Below are 24,354 nucleotides of genomic sequence, written 5' to 3' on the forward strand. Positions count from 1 at the left end.
TGGGTAGCTTACTATTACTGCACTATGATGTATTGTTGTACAGTGTTTCTTTTACTATCAGTCACTTGAAATATTCTTACACTGCAGTATTAGTGATGCAGTTTTCATTATACAATAAAGTATGTCTGGCACAGTAAACACCTAACTTTTTAGAAAATTCAATCACATGCTGCTTTTGAAACTTGAGTACCTCTCTCATAGGTTGTCTCACAAACTCGTTCTGCTGATACACTCCCTTTCACTTTACTAGATTTTTATACTGAAAGATAGATACTATGCTCTGCAAAGTTTCATAAGCAAAACTGATTTGAGTCTGTCAGAATAGTTGTAGGCTAGCTAGAACATCAACAGCGCAACACAATAGAATTTAATGATGTTCTTCATTCCACATTGCTGCAGTCCTAACTATTGGGTAGTCCGCTGTCCAGTCGGCCCGAATACCAAAGTATATGGCTGACGTCGGTCAGGGCGCATTAGACTGACGTCAGTACGTCAGGGTACTAATGCGCATGACCGTCATATCCTCAGTCTTTTTTGCCGCATGGTCCGATGCAGAAGCAATTTTGCGAGTGCAGGTTGGCGTTCTGAAAGTTTCTGAAGTCAGAGTTTCAGACCGAATCAAAGTTGGCTAAGTACCCGTTGGGAACATTTTGGTTTTTTCTTGCCTCAGTATTTAACCGGATGTCAGAAAAAGTGAATAACTGTATTTCTTGTGGGAAACAGATACCTCATAGGGATTACCATACTTTGTGTATACCTTGTTTAGGGCCTGAGCACAACGTTGTTGGATGCCGCTCTTGTGCTAGATTTAACAAACGCACTATTAAGAGAAGGTTAGATTGTGCCAGGTTAGTGTTTGGGAAGCGTTGTAATTATAAAATGCCGTCGGATGCTCCGGCGCCGGCTTCGGCTAAAAAACGCAAAGATAAAACAGCAAAGCCTAGGGTGGAGGAACCGACAGTCCCAGACGCCGGTTCTTTGGAAGGCTCAGTGGAGCCGGAGGTTTTGCCAGGTGTCTCTTTGGAGTCTCAGGAAGAGACTTTACTGTTGCAGGATGTATCCTCTCAGGAAGTAGGCCAGGCTGAGGGGGCTTCTCAGGTGGCTGTTCTTCCCTCTCTTCCTAAGGTGGTTAGAGCCTCTCCTTCAGTTTCCAAGGCTTCCTTGAGGGGCAGGCCCAGTTTAGCTTCTGTGGGGGTTTCTCCTAGTACTTCAGGATCTTTGCCTAAGAAACATATGCTTAAAATGGCAGAGGATTTGATTACTATGATTAGGGGTTCTATGCCCCCTCCTGATAAGAGGCCTAGGGTGGAACCTGAGTTTGAGAGTTTTGAGCAATGCTCGAGGCTTGAGTCTTCGGCTGAAGACTTGCAGGAGTACCCTCCTTATTCTGATTCTGATGTGGATGATTCTACTCCTTCTGCTTCTCCTCCTGAGGATTTTTCATTTTCAGAGACTCTGCATTCCATGAGGGAGCATTTTAAATGGGAAGGTCAAGATTTCTCTGATTCCAGGAAAAGGCTTAGGAATTCTTGTTTTACCCCAGCATAGGCCTTTAGCTATACCTCCTGTTTTGAATGTGGTGGAAGATGTGTTTGCAGAGGCTTTCCTGAATCCTGATTCTTTGCCTCCTGCCCCAGTTAAACCGGATAGGTATTATAGGGTGCCTGAAGCTCATAAGTATCTTTTAAGAGTCCTAGGGCAGACCCAGAAACTGTCTCTCAGGGGCCTAAAGGTGTGAAGGCCTCAGTTGTTAAAGATCCTGTCCCTCCTGATAAAGAGGCAAGGGCTTTGGATAGATGGGGAAAGAAAGTGTATACTTCTTCCACTTTAGCCATGAGGGCGTTGAATTGTCAGTTTCACATGTTAAAATATCAGAATTATCTTCTTTCACAGTTGAAATCTAAGGTGGATGCTCTGGCTGAAGGTATTGAGTGTAAAGAGTTGCAGGATTTAGTTCATGTGTCTGAACAAGTAGGTAAACATTCTTTGCAGTGTGGTTTTGATGCTGTGCAGGCCTCCTCCAGGGTGGCTGCCACTGGTTCTGTTCTTCGTAGGCACGCCTGGCTGAGAGATCAGAATTTAGCTGAGCATGTTAAGACAAGGATTTTGGATGCTCCTTTACAGTCTGATGTGTTGTTTGGTTCGCCTGTGGAAGCAGTTTTGAAGAAAATGGAGGACAAGGCTAAGTCTATGCAAACTGTTAAAGATTTTTTACAGGTGCAGCCTCCGAAGTTTAGTAGAAATTGGCCTGCTAAGGGATGGACTTATCCTGCTTATGATTCCCAGTCTAGGGGTAGGTCTAGACGTGGTAGGGGCAGAGCTCAGGGTTCTTTTAGGCCTAGGACAGGGAGTTCCCCTGCTCAGACTTCTGGTGAGGGCAGGGGTCAGTCCTTTCGTAAGCAGACCCAATGACCTACCTTTTCAGCTGCCAGTACATTCTCGCCTGGCAGCACCTTTGGGAGGAAGGTTGTCTCTTTTCAAAGAAAATTGGGATTTAATTACCCAAGACAGATGGGTTCTGGATATTATTCACCACGGTTACAGGTTTTATTTCCATACCTTGCCTCCTTTCAAAGGCATGCCAGACATTCCTCCTCTTCAAAGGACAGAGGCTCACAAGCAAATTTCTCTGTTGCTCCAAATAGGGGCCATTCAGTCAGTTCCTGTGCAGGAAAGGGGTCTCGATTTTATTCTCGCCTGTTCCTAGTACCAAAGAAGGGGAACACGTGGAGACCAATTCTGGATTTATCTATCCTCAACACTTATCTGGACATTCCCAAGTTCAAAATGTTGACGTTACAACAGCTTTTACCTCTGCTGGGCAAAGATCACTGGATGGTAACCTTAGATCTCAAGGAAGCTTACCTTCATGTGCCAATCAGATTAAGTTGCAGGAAGTATCTGCGTTTTCGAGCTGGAAATTCTCATTATCAGTTCTCTGCATTGCCCTTTGGCTTATCTACTGCCCAGAGTATTCACAAAGGTTCTGGCTCCAGTGATAGCTTACTTCAGGCTAAAAGGAATCCAAATCTATCCTTACTTGGATGACTGCCTGATTCTGGCTCAAGAAAAGAAGATCTTCTACAGCACCTGGAATTTGTCATAGCAGTGCTAAGATGCCTAGGGTATTCTGTGAACGAAATAAAGTCCAGTCTAGTACCCTCTCAAGACATGTGCTTTCTGGGTGTGAGACTGAATACAGCAGCCCAGATGGCCTTTTAACCCCGGACAAACAAAAGAATCTTTCCAGTTACTTCCATCATCTATCTCTTCAGTCCGGGCTGACTGCAAGGACAGTCCTTCAAGCCTTAGGGTTCATGGCATCTTGTATTCTGGTGCTTCCCAATGCCAAACTGCATATGAGGAAGCTACAATGGTATCTCAAAAATCTGTGGACACAGCACTGCCAGGATTTGGACACTGTCATTCAAATAATACCTTGCATTCAAAAGGAATTTTTGTGGTGGGCTCAGGAATGTCACCTAAACAAGGGACTCTCTGTGACCCGCCAGAGGCAAGTCAGATTCTAACGACAGATGCCTCAGATGTTGCTTGGGAGCTCATCTAAATGGAAAGTGGATACAAGACAAGTGGCCTGCCAGACTACAGCATCTACATATCAACATGAAAGAGATGTTAGCAGTTCAGTTTGCATTAATGGCTTTCAAGGAGTTACTTCTTCCAGGGCAGGTGTTGATTCTAACAGACAACACAACTGTCATGTGGTACATCAACAAACAAGGGGCAACACATTCTTACCCATTGTGCAGACAAGCAATGATTTTATGGGAAACTGCGCTCAGTCTGCAACTAACTCTTCAGGCAAGGTTTCTGCCGAGCACAGAACTCCTTAGCAGATGTATTAAGCAGACAAATCATGGATCCCCACGAGTGGAAACTGGATCTTCATGTATTTCAAAAATTGACAGTGTCATGGGGAACTCCAGACATAGATCTGTTCGCTTCTCCACTAAACCACCAGCTGCCAAAGTTTTGCACGAAAGGATTTCATCACACAGCTTGGAAAGTGGATGCTCTTTCTTTCAGTTGGAAAAATCTTCATGTGTATGCCTTTCCACCTCTGCCTCTTCTGCCAAAGGTGCTTCTAAAGGTCAGACAAGACAAGCCAAGGATGATTTTAATAGCTCCAGATTGGCCTCGGCAGCACTGGTACCCATTACTAAGGAGTCTGGTAAGGAAGCCTCCTTGGCCTTTACCCTTGATTCCACACCTGTTGTCTCAGAGGGACGGTCATCTGCTCAATGTCAAGCTTCACTCTCTACATCTAACAGCCTGGCATATTCTGTTTTGAAAGACAGCAGGTCTCAGCTTCCTCAACAAGTTTTAAATGTGATTATGGAAGCCAGAAGACCTAGTACAAGGAAAGTGTACGCAGAAAAATGGAAGAGATTTTTGTTTTGGAGTGCAGCAAACAATTTGGAGATTACTGAGCCTAATTTGAGTGTGGCTCTTCAATATCTTACTGAGTTACTGGACAAAGGTTTGTCTTTCTCTTCCATTAAGATTCATGCTGCAGCTATTTCAGCTCACTATGATTGTGACCCACCATTGTTTTCATCCTTTGTTCAAGCAATTTCTTAGAGGGGCAAAGAATATAAGACCCCCAATGAGCTCCTACTCCTGCTTGGGATCTCAATTTTGTGTTGGAGAAACTTACTCTACAACCTTTTGAGCCTGCGGCTACTGCTGAATTGAAATACTTGTCATGGAAGACTGCTTTTTTGTTGGCCATTACTTCTGCAAGAAGGGTTTCTGAGTTGCAGGCCCTTATGGCAGTGGAGCCTTTTTTGATTTTTCATAAGGATAGGGTATCTTTACGTACTAATCCTTCCTTTATGCCTAAGGTGGTTTCTAGTGTGGCTTTAAACCAAACTATTCATTTGCCTACCTTTTATGCAGATCCCCAAAATAAAGGGGAAAAGATTTTGCACACTTTGGATGTACACAGGCTATTGCGTTATTATTTGAGCAGGACTAAGGATTTTAGGCAGTCTCAGCAGTTGTTTGTTTCTTTTGCTTTGACTTCAAAGGGCAAGCCTGTGTCAAAACAAACTATTTCTAGGTGGATTGGGTGTTGCATTACATTTTGTTATTCCCATCATGGCAAGGAGATTCCAGCTGGGATTAGGCCTCATTCCACTAGGGCTACTGCCACTTCCACAGCATTTCTAAGGGGGTTGGCAACTAAGGATATTTTGGAGGCAGCTACTTGGAGTTCAGTGCATACTTTCTCTAAGCATTATCACCTTCCTCTCTACTCTAAGTCTAGGGCTGGTTTTGCCACAGCTATTTTGCAAGGCATGTTGTCAGTTCCTGCTTCCTTATGATTTGCCAGCCTCCCTTACCTCTGCTTTGGGATTCTACCCAATAGTTAGGACTGCAGCAATGTGGAATGAAGAACATAGTACAGTTTTGTACCTACCATAAATGTAGATGTTCGAGGATCCACATTGCTGCAGTCCAATTTACCCTCCCTCCTTCCCCTCTGTGTTTAGGGGTGGTTGTGTAGGTGAGGTTATATTCTGCTAATTGTGTATATATTGTATATATATATATTTTTTGGTGCAGGTATTTTGGGAGTTTTTGTTTTTGGCCTTATCTTTTCAGGGTCTTCTGACATCTGGGGCAAGAAAAGACTGAGGATATGACGTCGGTCATGCGCATTAGTACCCTGACGTCAGTCTAATGCGCCCTGACCGACGTCAGCCATATACTTTGGTATTCGGGCCGACTGGACAGCGGACTACCCAATAGTTAGGACTGCAGCAATGTGGATCCTCGAACATCTACATTTATGGTAGGTACAAAACTGTACTTTTTGCAGTGCAAGTGGACAGTGAAAAATATTGGCATTTATTAATCTGTACAGCTGTAATACAAACTAGGTTGTTGGCTGTGTGCTGCTACTTCCTTTGACATTTCTCATACCATATGTGTAGGCTGCTAGAATGCAGCACTCATGAAGTACTAATTCCTTCCAATACACTTCTTTTTTGAGAGGTTTGTTTACACCAGATTTCAGAAGAGCAAAACTGCATACCCACTCAAAACTATGTGTAGGCATGACTTAAATAAAAACACAGGTTTGTTATGCAGATCCTTGGGGAAAATTACATCTTACATAGCTTTCAACAAGCAATATCTTAGGACAGCCTCCAGCATAAAGTTCCATTCAACCCCTCCTGCAAACAAGCTGTTTTTTTTTTTTAATTATGAGTCACTGCTGCAAGCTTTGTCTGGCCACCTTCTCAGCTTCAGCAAAAAACAAATGAAATCTTTACTTAAGCTTAGTCATAGCCTACATCCACAAGAAGACCCTGAACTCCACAGTTCTTGGATCCTTAACTCATGCTGAACATCCAGTTGAGAAACTCCCTTCCAGACTCTAGCCTTCCTGGCTACTTCCTTTTATACAAGTAGTAAGTTAGTGATTGACTTGTAATTAATAGTTAATGTATTCAGTTACCTTAATGCCTTAGAGTGGGAATTTTTCAGACACAAAGCTCACTTCAAGGTATTTTCTTCAATCTCTTAGATAAAGTTGTGTGTGTGTGTGTGTGTGTGTATATATATATATATATATATATATATATATATATATATATATATATGTGTGTGTGTGTGTGTGTGTGTGTATATATATATATATATATATATATATATATATATACATATATATATATATATACATATATATATATATATATAATATATATATATATATATATATATATATATACATATATATATATATATATATATATATATATATATATACACACACACACACACACACACACACACACACACACACACACATATGTCTACTTTGACTACCGAAAGTTAGTTAGGAGAGTCCATTTTTGCAGAAGTGCATTTATCCGAAAATGCACTTTCGCGAAAAAGCATTTCAGCAAACAGAGTTTGCCGGTTCTGAGATCCTTTGGTGGTGCAAGTATGTGTTTCTTCACTGATGTATGTTAGGGGAGCTTGTTGTAGATTGCGCTACAGTGAAGATAAGGGAATATTCCCTTTTCCCCACTGTAGTGCGATCTCGGAGTTACTATGTATAAGTAGTGGTGGTGTGGCGGTGCAGCGGGGCTTGCTTCCCTGCATACATGTGTATATTGTATTTGTTTTTTTGTTTTATTTCGATGAGTCATGAAAGTACGTTTTCAGATAAATGCACTTTCGCAAAAATGGACTCTGCTAACTGACTTTCGGTAATGTGTAATTTCAGTGGGTCACAGTAGACCCATATACATAATAGCACAACTAAAATTAAAGTGTGTATCAGATGTAATTGTTACCTTATATTCAGCGCTGATTAGACAAATTATGGAATACACTCCCCCATTTGAGAAGTACTGCACTCAATATATCAAAATGAAAAGAGAAGCTCCAAAGCTGCCTAAATGAAAAGATTTCAGGTTTAAAGCTCTGAGCTAGTAAGAGAGGCTAGAAGCTCTATCCCTTTACACAGTATGTTGTAGACTCTTGAGGGATCTAACAAGCTATTAGAGACCCTAATGTTCTTGATCTCCTGTATCTCTACAAGTCTTTTAGCTTAGCAAACACTAGAACCAGCACCCTAAATCCTCACCAACAGATAAATAAAATGAAATGGAGAGAGTCATTACACAGTACCTTCCCCATCTCTGGAATAAGTTGCCCCTTCAGGTTACTCACTGTGATGATTATCATCTTTCAGATGGTGCGTGAATGGCTAGATGGATCGTATGTACTCCAGGATTAACTACATAGCTCTCCTTATGAAAGGGGGATACAACCTGAGGATGGGTATTGTCAAGGTTTTGATGATCATGTGACTAATCTGCCTTGACACTCATATTAATCCTATGAATGCTGCCTTCGACATCTTGTGCGTTTGGTGTTGAGATTTCCGAACATGTGATTCGGACATCTTAACACTCGAATGGAGTAGCTTCGAGTATGTGATAGTAAACCATATAAAACATCTGTGGCAAGTGGCCACATGCATGTATGTATGGCTGTTGTTCTCTTGGTCGACACTTGAAGCATAGTGTGTGTTGTGTGAAAGGTTTGTGCAATTTTCAGATTGGGTGACTTTCGAGTCGGTCAACAAAGGTTAAGTGGCTTTGTGGTAGGGCTGGGACTTTGTGTTTTAGGCCTTAGAGTAGGGATTAGGTACGGGTATAGGTTTACTGTGTGCAAGCCTGTGTGGGTTAGGGATTAGTATTACAGTCAGGAAAAAGGGGTAGATTTAGTGCAGCATGTGTGTCTGTATGATCTGTCTTGTGTAGTGGCAGTGTTTTTTTTTTTTTTTAGGCAAGTTATATGGCTTGGGCAAGGACAGGGGCTCCTTTTAATAATATGTACTAACCCTAACCCTATCTGTGTACCTTGCCTTAAAAAAAACTTTCTGTAACAGAACCACTGTTCAGACAAATTTGAGCTGAATATGTGGTAGGGTTATGGGTAGTACATTGTAAAATGATATTTGATTCCTTTTTCAATTCACCAGGTATCACTAATTTGTGTTGTCCATATAAATAATTGTCAGCACGTTTTGTTTGTTTTTTGTAGTGATCATTTAATAAGTTGACCATTCATTATGTAATAATATGTAAACATAGTGTGTAGGTATTATATTCCCACCATAAATATATAGCCATATTTACAACACTGGGGTGTAACTTTTCCACTCATTCTTTTATGCTGCTTGGTCAAGATGCAATTACAAATATTTCTTATTAGTATGGATGGACAGCAGCCAAGTTGTGGATTTTAATATTTCCAGATGGTGTACTGAATACTTTACAGTAGTCGGGTTTACTAGTCGTAATGCTGCCGTTTATCTGAAAGCCTCAGATTTTACTTTTCATTTTCTTTTTAGCTGTTACTATGCTGTGACAGCAGCGATATTTATCATGGATATTTTGACATCCCTGAGAGCCATCTCATTTCTGTTGTAAACATTAATACAGAACTGTCACCTATTATTGTAGCATTTAGTTTGAATTTGTATAGTCTAGTGCCAAGCTATGAGATAATCATTTTGAACTTTAAACATTGAAAACTGAAACATTTGGAGTTTTGGGCACTGTTGCCCTGCATTTCTGAAGTTTTCTCAGTGAAGCTATCTGAGTTATGATAGGAACAGCTTTGCTTACACTGATTAAACAAAACATGGGCTAGATGTCAAAATTTAGCATTCATTTGTTTATAGTAAAAGAATACTGATTTAATTTCTTTACCTTTCTGTAATTTACGCCATATGCAAGTGGAGATTTGGAGAATCAAACCTATGACTACAGGTTGAAACTGTTTTACCAGATTATACTTGTAACTGGCAGACCAAGAAGGTTAATATTATGACTCATTAAATATCTGTGTCACTAATTATTGTAGCCTTCCTTAACTATGATTACATGGTAAAAATCATAAACTCTTATTTCCTTGGTCAGAGATAGTTATATCCTGCTGGAATGCATCTTATATTGTTTGTAATTGATGTAATTTTGCTATTCACTGTTGCAGTCCTCACATTTGAGATATTCTCTGTGTAGGTAGCCTATGGCCATCCTGTCTTCCAGATCTTTACTTTCCCCAGTGCAAGCTTACCAAGGGATAAGTACAGAGTGGTACAGGTGTTATATCAACTGATCCTATCTTTAGATTTTTCGTGACATGCAATGTTAGATGAGTACCCTATAGGGAATTTTTCTCTTAACTTCTGTGTTTTAGATTGTCTCATGTTTGATTCTGAAGCTAGTCCTGAAAAGTATTTTGTGAAAGTTAATAACTGTGTGATTTGTAGGAAACAAATCCTTCACAAGGATTTCCATAATAGTTGTTTGACCTGCATCACCCGAGAGCAGGACTTGGAGCTGATTTCACCTGAGAGCACTCCACTGGAGTTAGTTTCTTCAGGAGTTTGCTTGCAAGTAAGTGACACATGCCTGGTTTCAAGCTGTCACAGAATCTGCTAAAGTCACTGGGGAACTCCTTACAAAGAAAAAACATACTGATAAGAGAAATAAGTGTAAGGAAACTGAGGACTTCTTTGAGCTTCCCTCGTTCTGTTAACCTCGTGCACTGTGTAGTTTCACGCTGCCACCTGTGGAATCAGTTTCAGCCAAGGCTGCTGGCACTACCACTGTGCGTGTCCACACCACTGATTTTCCATGCATCTTCTCCACAAAAGTTTCTGACATGCCAGCTGAGACTGAAGGCTCTTTGGTTTTGGTGGTCATGTACTGTGATTTCAGAAAGAGCAGGAGGAAATCTCTAGAGTTCTAGTATACAAAGAGGTTCCTGGTGACTGCGTTGCGGTTTCTGTCCCCTGCTCATCACCCAAAGCCTTCAGCACATCTGTGAAGTTGAGACACAAAGCACAAACCGGTTCCTACCAGCTTGCCTCAGACTAGTCTGGGCAGTACCTCTTCTCATTCAATTTCCTGGCCGTCTTCCGAATCATTACTCAAGGTGAGTACTTTGACCTTTTTGAAGATTAAAAGGCCGGGTTTCAAATTTACTTCAGGTGTCTGGGGCTCCTTTAAAAAAAAGAGAAGGGTAGACATTTTGCAGGAAGACTTTAATACCCAGGACTCCGAAACAGAAAAGCTGGCATATAGAATATGTGGACCAGATTCTATTTACTGAAAACCGACTCCGACACTGATGTCACCCTGTCGTCTCTTTCTTTGCCAGAGGATATTTCCTTTGAAAACAAACTTACCAGGATTAAGGATATTTTCATTGGGAAAGTATAGAGTATTCTCAAGTCCAGTAAAGATAACATTGCTTATTTGTGCTTGCCTAAACCCAGCCACTTACCTGTCCCTGTAGTACTAAATGTTGTGGAAGATGTGTTTAATAATGCATTGCTGGAGTCTGACTATTTTTCCCCTTGTTCCTAGTAAATCTAGCTAGTTCTGCAGACTCAGAGCTTTCCGTAATTATCTTTATAGGAAGCCTTTAATGGATCCAGGTATGGTGTCTCTGGATCCTAATAAGGAAGCTACCTTGGTTCCAGTGAGGAATCATTTTCCCAGTGACAAGGAGGGTAGAGCACTGGACAGATGTGGGGAAAACCCCTTTCCTTTAGAGCTATAAACTGCCAATTGCATATGCTTTCTTACCAGCAGTGTCTGCTGAAGAAGTTGAAGGCCAAAGCAGAGGGGATTGAAGAAAAGGTTCTGAAGCAAGAGAATGCTCAACATATGTGATCTTTCTAGTTTGCAAAGTACGCAAAGAAATGTGGCTATGATTTTATGGATGCATCATACAGCTTGGCAACTAAAGTTTCTGTGATATGGAGACGTGTAGCTGAGGACCCTACCACTGCCAGAGGATGTTAAGACAGAATCTTAAATGGTCCACTGAGCAAGGATTTCTTTGTTTAGATCACCTACTCTGATTGGAGGAAAAGGTAAAGACTACCCAGCTTATAAAGCAACTTTTCTGGCTGCAAGTTCTTAGATGCAGCAGGAATTTCCCATTATAAACTTGGCCTGGTTATCCTAAGCAAGACAATGCTAGATGTGGCATAGAGAAGAGAGGAAAATTTAGGAAAAAATAAGGTCCCAGGGCCGAGACATCCAGAAAAGTTGACCATAATTTATCCAGGCTGCCGACTCTCATATCTTCCTAAAGCCCAACCCAACACATTTCCCTTTTCTCACCAACTCTCTCTCTAACCTCAAGAAAATGTTGACAGATGCTTTCCTTCTTGATAAGAATTTGGAAAGAAAACACCCAAGACCAGAGGGTTTTAAATGTCATCCACAGAGGTTATATATATTGCATTTTCTGGGCATTTCATCACTCCTTAAAAGAACCGGCTGGTCTCATACCTGCAGTAATTCAAGTAATGATATAGTCTGGGGTCAGAGAGCGTGTTTCTCTTCGCAAAGAAGGGCAAGGCTTTCATTCAGGATTTTTCCTAGTCCCAAAGAAGCAGAGTATGTGGAGACCCATCCAAAAACTCTCCTATATAAGTAAATTCCTCAGATTTCCAGAAATCAAAATTTTGCACTCCAAAGCTGCCACAGTCATCTAGATCTGAAGAATGCATACCTTCATATCCCCATTGCCAGAAAGTAAAGAAGGATGTCCTTCCATGTCACTGTTGCAGTATTCCTTACTAAAGGGACCCCCTACCAAGGATATCCCAATGTTTGGCCAGTAAATCAAAGCCTTAGTTTTTTTAAGGGTATTTTACATCATATGTATGGTTTCATATTCACTGTGTAAGGCATAAAGGTGACATATGGACATACCTACCTCAGAACTTATTTGCCACTAGTCCAAACACCATCTTTGATCGTCAGTCTGAACACTCCATTTCTGATGGTTACCAAGACGATTTTAGATAAGTGCTCCAATGGAATTCTCTTCTTATCTTGACTTTTTCTTTTAGTTGTGAAGTTGCATGTCATCTAAAATGGGAAAGTGTCAGTATGGGAGACAGATTCCCCATAAGGACATTCATGAACAGTGTTTGTTTTGTTTGGGTGCTTCTCACGATGATATGTCATGCCTGATTTGTCAAGCGTGTGTCCCTAAGACACTTCATTGTCATTTCTCCTCCTTGACTATCTACCTAGAAAACCAACATCTTAAGTTGTTGGTGCAGGATATGATGGCGGAATCATACCTTCCTAAGAATCAGCTGTCTGCCAAGAAGAAGACCAAAAATGTTTGATCGGATTTGGCTGTTGTACTGCCTCCCTGGACATCTCTCAAGGCTGGTGAAAGCCTGGAGGATTGTCAAGCCATTCCATCGGATTCCTCTGCTGTGACCATTTCGGAGGCTGGCATGGATCCAGCTTCTCATGTCCTCGGAGGCTCTGCAGACATCCATTATGAATGCTGAGGGTGAACCTCAACTGATCATATCTGAGGAACTGAAGGGTTTTTCACAAATTCTTGTTCGGGAGGAGATTCCCACTACGTTGATTTTTGGCAAAGGTCCAAACCTCCTAAGTTCATTAAGGCTGATATCCCTTTGAAAAAGAAGCAGCAACAGAGGAAATATGTTTTGCTTTCTAAGGATTCCAGCATTAATGGCAGGATTTTACACAGGGGTTGTTTAATACATTCAAGGCCTTGAAGCCCCTCCACAGATTTTCTGTTCCTGCCCCCTCTTGGTCATCTACTCCTCTTAAGAGGCCTAGGGAGCAGGACTCTTCTGATGAGGAACTGGACTCTGGAAGAGTCTAGCTTATTCCTGCCAGATTCATTCCCCATTGGACTGTGATTTTGAGGAGGACTCCATTAGCCCAGATTCTCCCTTTAAAGAACTCTGCTATGGGGATACTATCTCTCATATGATGGCATTTTTTAAATGGGATTGTACTCAGGTTTCTGACATCTAGAGAGGTATTATGAACTCCTCCAGATGGAGTCCCCTAAGCCCTCTGCTGTCCCTCTGGTCCTAGATGCCCTGTTAGATACTTTTTTAGCAGCTTCTCAGGCTTCTGTTTCCCAGCCTCCAGCCCATAAAAAACTGATGAGTTTTATAAGGTTCCTGATTGTAAGTTTCATTACAAATGTCCTTCTGCTGACCCCTCTGTTGTGTCAGTAGGATCATGGAACAGCTGGGCAAAAAGTAGTACATAACTGCTACTCTGGCCTTTCGGGCTATTAACTGTCAAACCCATTTGACAAGGAATGTCTTGGCTCTTCTCTCTCAGGCTGTCAGGTTATTCTTGACCTTCCTGATTCTGAGGGGAAGGTTTCAGCCCTTTATTTGTTGGGCTCCTCTTCTCAAGTGGCCCATCATTTTTATTAAATGTAGTTATGATGCAACTGATTCTTCTTCTAGAGCTGCTTCCTTTGGTTCTGTGTTAAGACATTATTCTTGGCTTCGCATCCACCCTTTACTTGATGATGATGTTAAGGCTAAATTGATGGATTCTCTTCTTGCCAATAAAAATCTCTCTGGTTTCTGCAGCTGCTGAGCTTTTTAAGTCCCTGCAGGAGAAGGATAAGGCCTTGCAGAAATTAAAACGTATTTTTGTTTCCCCCTGTTCCCAAATTTCAGAGGAATTATCCTTCCAAGCCTGCCTTTGTATGTAGACAGTCTCCCAAAAAGGGTTCTAGAAGGGCTCCTTCTACTACGTCTGCTCAGACTCCTACTACTCAGAAGCCTTCTTTTCCAAACAAGTCAGGTTCCTTTTTCTCTCTCCGTCTTTCCTTGTCTCTTCCCAATTGGTTAAGGATCACTCAAGATTCTTGGGTTCTGTCCAACATTCCTCAGGGTACTTCATGGTGTAGAAATCCCTTCCTCCTTTTTTGAGAATTCTTCAACCTTCTCAGGAGCATTCACCCTTTTTTCCAGATGTACTTCAGAGCCTTTGGTCCAAAGACACCATCCAAGCAGTTTCTGCTCCTCAAAGGGAGAAGGGGTTTTATTCCAGAATGTTTTTGGTTCCCAGGAAAGAAGGCACTTGAAGACATATTCTGGATCTTTCTCAGCTCAACAACTTTCTGAGTACTGAATATAAAGTAGTAAAACAAACTGAAAAAACAAAACGTGGAAAACGGAATGAACCACAGGTGGCCGCACGGGCTGTTTATTGAAAATATTAACAGTAAGCGCTTTCAGTGGAAGAAAGTAACTCCACCTTCATCAGACTGAAACATTTTTCAAGTACAAAAAACATTAATTAAATACTCAATTTGAAAATCAATTAACCAATAAAAACACTCACATCAATTAATACATCATGCTTTTCTAAAAAACCAGATCATCTTATTTTACTAAACATCGCACGATGATTTTCCTAATTTAGTAAAGGTAATGAATTTTGAAGTCAGCGTGCTCAGAGAGGAAGCTGATTGTAACTTGAATATAAACTAATTCCATATACCCCACATGTTGAGGCCACTATTATGTAGTTTCTTAAAAACTCAAATTATGTGTTTTTTTATATATATATTTTAAAACTATGTAAATATATGTGTTTATGTAAGATTCATGGCGATTGTATACAATCCCATGGACTTACTATATTTTGTGTGGAACCAAAACCAAGGCTCCTGAGAGCACCCCAGCACTATCAGGTTTTACCTCTTATCATGCGTTCCGGCCCCAAAATCCGGACAATACCAAGAAAGGAGGGGGGGTATCCATATTCATCAAAGACACCCACACCTCAAGACTGGTGGCAACGCACGATGCATCGGAGACCATCCAGGTGCAATTAACCATAGGCAAGACTGCTCTGCAAATTGTAGCATGTTACAGGCCACCCTCACAAACTCAGGAACCTCACATGGCCTTCCTGAAAACACTAGAGGGGATAAATGTATCACCAAACACCATCATACTAGGTGACTTCAATTACCCTAATATAGACTGGGAACACTACTCAAGCCCAAACACCCTAGCCCAAAAGTTCCTGGAATTCATAAACTCAAATGCCATGGAACAACTAGTCACCATCCCACAAGAGGAGAAAACATACTTGATCTCATCATCACGAACATGGGAGCACAATGTTCAACACCGAAGTATACCCCTCACTGGTGAGATCAGATCACAAACTAATCTCGCTGGAGGTCCTCATCCCACCCCCACCTGAAATAAAAAGACCACAGTAAAGAACTTCTCAAAGCCGACTTCACACTTCTAAAGACTAGTGTGGTCTCCTTTAAGGCCCCGAGCCGACGGAAAACAGTACTCAAGCCGCTGAATCACTTACAAATGCCTTCTACCAGCACCTGCAGGACTGCATGGATAAGGCAATCCCAAGCAAAACAAAGACTCTTTGTACCAAAGGCAAGCGTCCACTCTGGTGGACCCCAGCCATAAACAAACTCTACAACAAAAGGAGGAAGCTACTACAAGATAGAGCAAAATCCTTAAAAGGTAAGACACCCTTGATCACTATAAGTAAAAAACTAAGAGCTCTCATAAAATCATCCAAAGCAAATTTTGAGAGAAAAATAGCTAAAGACTCAAAAGACAATCATAAGGCCTTCTTTAGCTATGTTAGAAACCTGGGAGGAAACTCTCAGATATGCTCAGAACTAGTTCAAAATGATGTGAAGATTACTGATCCTACAGACATTGCCAACATACTGGCTGACAGGTTCAGTGCAAACTTCTCCCCTCCCCAAAAGGAGAGATATCTATACCAGCGATTGCAGCCCCCAAACATCTCCAACGCCCAAGTGAGAACTGCTCTCTCCAAAGCAAAAACACAGCATCCATGGGACCTGATGGTGTCCCCGGCTGTGTGCTCCACGAACTCAACGAGGAATTAAACCCACAGCTAGGACAGCTGTTTAATCATAGTCTTACCTCTGGATACGCATCCAGGAGTGGCGCACTGCAACTGTGGTCCCAATTCACAAAGGCGGTGCCTCCACCGACCCTGGAAATTACCGCCCATTAGCTTGACAAGCCTTATCTGCAAAGCCATGGAGAGGATCATAATGGACCTCATAAATAAAGACATAGGGAATTTGCAGACTTTGGATCCATCCCAGTTTGGCTTTGTCAAAGGCAGATCATGCCTTCTAAACTTGGTTGACTTTTCGAAACAGTCACCAAAGCCATTGATGAGGGAAAGGCAGTCCATACAGCCTACCTCGATCTGGCGAAGGCCTTTGATACAATACCCCACTCGGGTATCATTGAAAAACTCATCAGCTTAAATGTTAACCCATACATCACAAGATGGGTTGCAAACTGGCTGAGTGACAGAACCCACAGGGTCAGAGTTGCTGGCGCCATGTCAGACTCAAAGCCTGTCACAAGTGGTGTACCACAGGGCTCAGTCCTGGGCCCACTCTTGTTTGGCATCTACTTTTCCAAGTACAAGCAAACACAGGAGGGTTATGGCTGACAAAGTTTGCAGATGACTGCAAACTGGGCGCCATAGTAGAAAACACATCTGACACAGATATCCTTCAGAAGGGTCTCACAGAAACGGATAACTGGTGCCAGAGCCATGGCCTAAAGTTAAATGCCAAAAATGCATAGTCATACCCTTCGGGAAAAACAAGGTTACCCCTAGCTACCAAATAGGTGGCAATCCACTGAGTACAGAAGAAGTTATCAGGGACCTGGGGACCCAGGTTGATAGTAGTCTGTCATTCGACACCCATGTAGCTAAAGTAGTTAGGAAGACCTTCTACATTGCCCACCTTATCATGAAGGGATTCTCATCTAGATCAAGGGAGGTCATAGTCTCCCTATACTCATCACTCATCAGACCAATGATTGAGTACAATGCCCCATTCGGAATGTATCTGACCCGACACTTGCAGCAGCTGGAGAGGCCACAAAAGTTCCTCACCAAAAGGATAAAGGGTCTCAAACATCTGTCCTATGCTGCCCGACTGAAAGAACTCCAGCTCTATTCAGTCGCCACCGCTTGCTCAGAGGTGACCTTTGCCTAACATACAAGGCCATGTCAAACCCAGATTTGATGAATATGCTTCACCTCAAAAATCTAGATCCGTCAGAGCCACAAGGGCGGGAGACTTAAACCTCGACACGGCTATTAATAGGACGTGCTGGAGGGATAGATTCATCACCCAAAGACTCCCTATGCTGTGGAATAAAATCCCAGTATATGTGAGGCAGAGCACCTCGCTGGCCTTGTTCAAGAGAAATCTTGACCAATAGATGGGAGATCGCAGATATACCCCAGGGATTACCTCAGTGTCACTGCTCAACAGAGGCACAGCAAAATAATGGGTATAGTTCCCCATACTAAAGGGGTGGCGTAAGCCACAAAACTATGGGCTAGGCTTGTAAATGCCCTTGGGCAGATAGCCTAGTATGAACCTATGAACCAAGGAACATTTTTACACTGTCTAATCGATTCTTAAAAATAATCCCACTATTAATACATAACAAGCCATCTAATAAAATGAAATAAAATAAAATTATGTAAATAAACACGCATGCAATCTAACAGAGCCTAAATTTGCCTTTGATCCCTCCTTTGATCTAACTTATATTTTATCTATTTATCTTTTTAAAGCCCTAAGCTTAAGAATACATTTTATTGAGACCACCTCATTCAACCCTGGAAGACCATATGCAGAAGTTCTTATCTGCCAAAACAGTTCTTGCTCCTCCAAGCATAGCTGCCAAGGGCCCCCTCTGACAGTGGGGACCACTTGTTGGATGACTGTGAATGCAAAACTGTGGTCTGGATAAGAGCTAATGTGTTTTGCCAAAGCATTCGTCATATCTAGTCTATTAATGGCATAAAGGTGTTCGTATATCCTTTTCTTAAGGGGTCTATCGGTTTTACCGATATAAAATGCCGGGCATCCCTTACAAATGGCCATGTACACCACCCCCTTAGAATCACAGTTGTACTTGCCATTTATTGAAACAACTTTTCCATTAATGTCTATCCTTCCTCCCGGTTGAATGTGTCTACAATATGTGCACATCCCACATTTAGTCATTCCAATTCTACCCTTGTTATTATTTACTTTAGATCTTTCGACCAAGTTTTTCAAGTTACAACCCCTCCTGTAAGTGAAATTAGGCTGTGTTCCTATAGATTTAGCCAAGGATTTATCCTCGTGTAAGATTCTCCAGTTCCTGGAAATAATTTCCTTTATTGTTTTAAAGTCGATGCAATATGTAAAAAGAAACCTAATAGAGGGGATTTGACTTGAATTTATGTTATCTGACACTGAAATGGTACCTCCACCTAAAATAGGACGAAAGTGTCCATTTCCTCTTTTGTTCACCACCTCTTCCTTAACTTCGTGTATTAATGTTCCTGGGTACCCTCTCTTTAGAAACATTGTACCCAAGAAATCACATTCTTTTTTGAAATCCTCTTCCTCTGAGACCATTCTTGCCTCTCTCACATATTGTCCCTTTACCACACTACGTTTTTGGTGATAGGGGTGAGAGCTGGTAAAATGAAGATAACAGTTTGAGAAAGTTGGGTTTCTATAAATTGTGGATTTAAATTTATTAGACTGTGTATCCTTAATTAGCTTGACATCCAAGAATTCTATTTCATCTTTTGGGTTCTCCATGTGTCTGCACCTTTGCGAACAGTGTTCTGGCCTATTGGGAACATCATTACCTGTTTGAGAATTCCTTGTACAAGCAGTATGTCTCTTGGTACACTAGGTACCAAGATGACATGTGTTTTTTGTGGAATGGGTCACACGACCTGGTACCACAATTTATTGAAAGCTTGACACAGATGACTGAATTTCTAGAATTCACCTATACAATAGGTCATGATGAAATAGAATTCTTGGATGTCAAGCTAATTAAGGATACACAATCTAATAAATTTAAATCCACAATTTATAGAAAACCAACTTTCTCAAACTGTTATCTTCATTTTACCAGCTCTCACCCCTATCACCAAAAATGTAGTGTGGTAAAAGGACAATATGTGAGAGCAGCAAGAATGGTCTCAGAGGAAGAGTATTTCAAAAAAGAATGTGATTTCTTGGGTACAATGTTTCTAAAGAGAAGGGTACCCAAGAACATTAATACAGGAAGTTAATGAAGAGGTGGTGAACAAAAGAGGAAATGAACACTTTCGTCCTATTTTAGGTGGAGATACCATTTCAGTGTCAGATAACATAAATTCAAGTCAAATCCCCTCTATTAGGTTTCTTTTTACATATTGCTTTGACTTTAAAACAATAAAGGAAATTATTTCCAGAAATTGGAGAATCTTACACAAGGATAAATCCTTGGTTAAATCTATAGGAACACAGCCCAATTTCACTTACAGGAGGGGTTGTAATTTGAAAAACTTGGTCGAAAGATCTAAAGTAAATAATAGCAGGGGTAGAATTGCAATGACTAAATGTGGGATGTGCACATATTGCAGACACATTCAACTGGGAGGAAGGATAGACATTAATGGAAAAGTTGTTTCAATAAATGGCAAGTACAACTGTGATTCTATGGGGGTGGTGTACGTGGCCGTTTGTAAGGGATGCCCGGCATTTTATATCGCTAAAACCGATAGACCCCTTAAGAAAAGGATATACGAACACCTTTATGCCATTAATAGACTAGATATGATGAATGCTTTGGCAAAACACATTAGCTCTTATCCAGACCACAGTTTTGCATTCACAGTCATCCAACAAGTGGTCCCCACTGTCAGAGGGGGCCCTTGGCAGCTATGCTTGGAGGAGCAAGAACTGTTTTGGCAGATAAGAACTTCTGCATATGTTCCTCCAGGGTTGAATGAGGCGGTCTCAATAAAATGTATTCTTAAGCTTAGGGCTTTAAAAAGATAAATAGATAAAATATGTTAGATCAAAGGAGGGATCAAAGGCAAATTTAGGCTCTGTTAGCTTGCATGCGTGTTTATTTACATACTTTTATTTTATTTCATTTTATTAGAAGGTTTGTTATGTATTAATAGTGGGATTATTTTTAAGAATAGATTAGATAGTGTAAAAATGTTCCTTGGTTCCACACAAAATATAGTAAGTCCATGGGATTGTATACAATCACCATGAATCTTACATAAACACATATATTTACATAGTTTTAAAATATATATATATAAAAAACACATAATTTGAGTTTTTAAGAAACTATATAATAGTGGCCTCAACATGTGGGGTATATGGAATTAGTTTATATTTAAGTTACAATCAGCTTCCTCTCTGAGCACGCTGACTTTATAATTCATTACCTTTACTAAATTAGGAAAATCATGGTGCGATGTCTAGTAAAATAAGATGATCTGTTTTTTTTTTAGAAAAGCATGATGTATTAATTGATGTGAGTGTTTTTATTGGTTAATTGATTTTCAAATTGGGTATTTAATTAATGTCTTTTGTATTTGAAAAATGTTTCAGTCTGATGAAGGTGGAGTTACTTTCTTCCACCGAAAGCGCTTACTGTTAATATTTTCAATAAACAGCCTGTGAGGCCACCTGTGGTTCGTTCCGTTTTCCACGTTTTGTTTTTTCAGTTAACTTTCTGAGTACTACTTCCTTTTGAATGCTGTCTCTTCAGTCCCTGTTCCCTCTTCTTCTACCTCAGGCTTTCTTCATTTCTCTTGATCTCAATGATGCATGTCTTCATAACGCTTTTCATCCCCATTTCAGGAAATTTTTGTATTTTTCTGTTTCTTCCTTGCATTTTTAGTTCTCTGATTTGATTTGCCCTTGTTCTCTCTACTGCCCCAAGGGTCTTCCAACAAATGCATTTCTCCTGTGAGTGCCTTTTGCAGGATGTTGGAGATACAAATCTTTCTTTATCTGGAAGATGTGCTTATTCAGGCTTCTTCTGAGACTCTGCTTCAGCACCTCCACTATGCTGTTTGCATCTTAGAGTCTAGGGTTTACAGTAAATTTGCAGAAATCCTTCCTGACTCCTTCTCAAGATCATGTTTTTTTCAGGTGCAGGCTCCAGACTATTCCTATGCTTACTTCCCTGCAACCACCCAAGGCTCTGACTCTAATCGCCTTTTTTCAGTCCCCTTCTTCCTCAGGTCTTTGCTACAACCAGGGAGTTTTTTAAGGGCTCTGGATTACCTGGCTTCCAGCCTCCCTATGATTCCTCTAGCCTGGCTCCATATGAGGAAGCTACATTTGTTCCCAAAGTCAGTATGACTTCAACATTCTCATCCTTTAGACGTTCTAGTTCCTCCTCTTCCACGCTTCAGGCTAGAGCTTCAGTGGTGGATTCATCAGCTGTCTCTCAACCCTGGGCTTCATTTTCAGACCCCAGTTCCCTATGAGGAACTTTTTTTTTCACATGCCTGAGTCATGTGGTGGGGGCTTTTTGGGCCATCTTGAAGGTTCAGGACATTTGGTCGGTCCATCCATCAGAGAGCAGACCATATCAACATCAAGGAGATGAGAGCTCACTTCCTTGCTCTTCGGTCTTCCATACTCTGTCCCTTCCAGAGCCTCCCAAAATCTTTACATACAGTACCACAGTGATGTGGTACATCAACAAACAAGGGGGGAAATGGTATCTGACCTCCTGTGCAGAGTAGCTCTTCAGGTGTGGGATCTGGCTGACCAGTATCAGGTGACTCTTCATATTTATATTCCTTCAGAACAAAACATTGCGGTGGACTCTCTGGGCAGGTCCATAACACAGACTCCTGAGTGGATGCTTCAGAGAGATGTGCTTCTGGGCATTGTCCACCAGTGAGGTACTCCTCAGGTAGATCTTTTTGCCTCCACTCCAACTTCCTCTCTTTTGCACCAGAGTCCCAAGTCCTCTGGCCCCCTTTATGTTTATGGGTGGATTTAGGGGTAGATGCCCTCCTTTTTTCTTGGAATGGGATGTTTCTCTATGCCTTTCCTTCCCTTCCTCTCATACTGAGGGCCCTGCTCAAGATAGAACAGGACTCCTCCAAGATCTTGTTGGTGACTTTCTTTTGGCCTAAGCAGCATTACTTTTCTCTTCTTCTGTACCTAGCCAAGGGCAGTCACTGCAAAATACCTCACAAGGTTGACTTACACAAGACATTGGCTCTCTCATCCATCCTCACTTATCCACTCTTCAACTAACACTGTGGGTGATAGGGTTTTGATCCCTTTTAGGTACCTTTTTTCCTGAGGATATGCTACAGGTTCTGCAGGAGGCCAAGAAACCCACTACCAGGAAATCTTATTTGTCCAAATGGAAGAGATTTTCTGTCTGGGGTCTTTCTCATAACCAGGATCCACTTTCTGTGGAAGTTCTTTTGGTTCTGTCTTATTTGTGTGAATTGCTCCACGCTGGGTTGGTGTACTCTTCAGTTAAAGCTCACTGTTCAGCTATTTCTGCTTGTCTGCCTGTGACGACTTCTTTGGCTTTTAGGTTTGAGGTCAAACAGTTTCCTAAAGGTGTCTTTCATATTAGGCATACCAGCAAGGCTATTCCTCCTTCCTGGCACCTTAATTTTGTTCTTGAAAATTTGACTCAGGCTCCTTCTGAGCCAGCATCTTCAGCTTCCTTGCAGAATTGCACATGGAAAACTGTTCTTCTTTTGCCCCTTACTTCAGCTAGAAAGATGTCTGAGCTTTATGCTATTACGGCTGTCCCTTCTTTTTTACTTTTTCATAGGGACCACCGGGTATCTCTTTGTACTAATCCTTCTTTTATGTCCAATGTGGTTAATGAATTGTCTCTTAATCAGTCTATTAATTTGCCCACTTTTTTCCCCTTCTCTGCAATCTGCCATTGGGAAGGTTCTTCACACCTTGGATTTACATAAGCAGCTCAGATATTATTTGGATAAGACTAAGGCCATTCACAACTTTGAGCAGCTTTTTGTTAACTTTCATCCTAGATCTCTAGGTTTGGCTGTTTTTAAGCAAACCATTTATTCATGGATTTTAAGGCCATTTCTTTTTATTACTCTTTTCATGTGAAAGCCTTTATACTTCAGTAAAGGCTCATTTTACCAGGACTGTGGCTTCTTCTGGTGCTTTTTTTTCAGAGGATTGGGTACTAATTCCATCCGTGGACTTCTGTACATACTTTTACTAAACATTACAAGCCGGATATGGTTTCCAGAGCTAGAGCCAGGTTTGCCAGGGCTGTCCTGCATGGTTTTGTTGAGGGCTCTGCTGGACCTTCTTCCTCTCAGTTTTCTTCTTGAGCTTTTGTACTCTCATTAGTGTAAGGAATACTGCAACATTGATATGGAAGGACAAAGCACAGTTGTGTAAAATCTTACCATAACAGTAGCTGTCCTTCCCATCACTGTTGCAGTATTTGCTCCTTCCCTCCTCCCCCGTTTCTTTCTACTCCATTTTCTTTTTTCCTTCTGGATGCACTTGTTCCTCCTTTTCTCTTTGGACTGTTGTTCCTTTTGGGGCTTTTTAGTTCTGAAATAGGTATGTCCATATGTCACCTTTATGCCCTACATGATGAGTGGGAAGCATACGTGTAAAGTACAGCGTCCTTAAAAAAAAAAATAAGGCTTTGGTATGCTGTCCAGATGTTGGGCTACTATTGGCAGGGGATACCTTTAGTAAGGAATACTGCAGCAGTCAAGGGAAGGACATCTACTGTTTTGTTAAGATTTTACACAACTGTACTTTTTTAGGATTTGCAGTAGGTGGAGGTAATTTCCAGTTCACTTCAGTATCCTTTGGTTTATCCAATGCATTCAGAATATTTGCACATTATCTGGCTCCATTGGTTGCCTATTGCAGAACATAGGGTGTCCAAATTTACCACTTCTTCAATGACTGCCCGATTCTGGCAGAGTCCTTATAGGGCATCCTTCTGGCTCTGGACCTCACCTTAATTTATTTCAGGAGCTTGGGTCTGACAGTTAAAGAGAAGTATTGCTTAATCTCCCTTAAAAAAATTGTTCTTCTCAGGGAGCACCCAGACACTACCATGAACAGAGCCGTCTT

At 41.3% G+C, this 24,354-nt stretch overlaps 1 protein-coding gene across 1 annotated transcript in view; it reads left to right on the top strand.

Annotated features, from left to right (window-relative positions):
- SUMF1 (sulfatase modifying factor 1) overlaps nt 1–24,354 on the top strand; it is a 1,255,299-nt gene that overhangs the window by 1,139,916 nt on the left and 91,029 nt on the right. The window lies entirely within an intron of this gene.

The sequence above is a fragment of the Protopterus annectens genome, chromosome 7.part0 (assembly GCF_019279795.1).
Source record: "Protopterus annectens isolate FY-2018-M chromosome 7.part0, PAN1.0, whole genome shotgun sequence".
Taxonomy (NCBI): Eukaryota; Metazoa; Chordata; order Ceratodontiformes; family Protopteridae; genus Protopterus; species Protopterus annectens.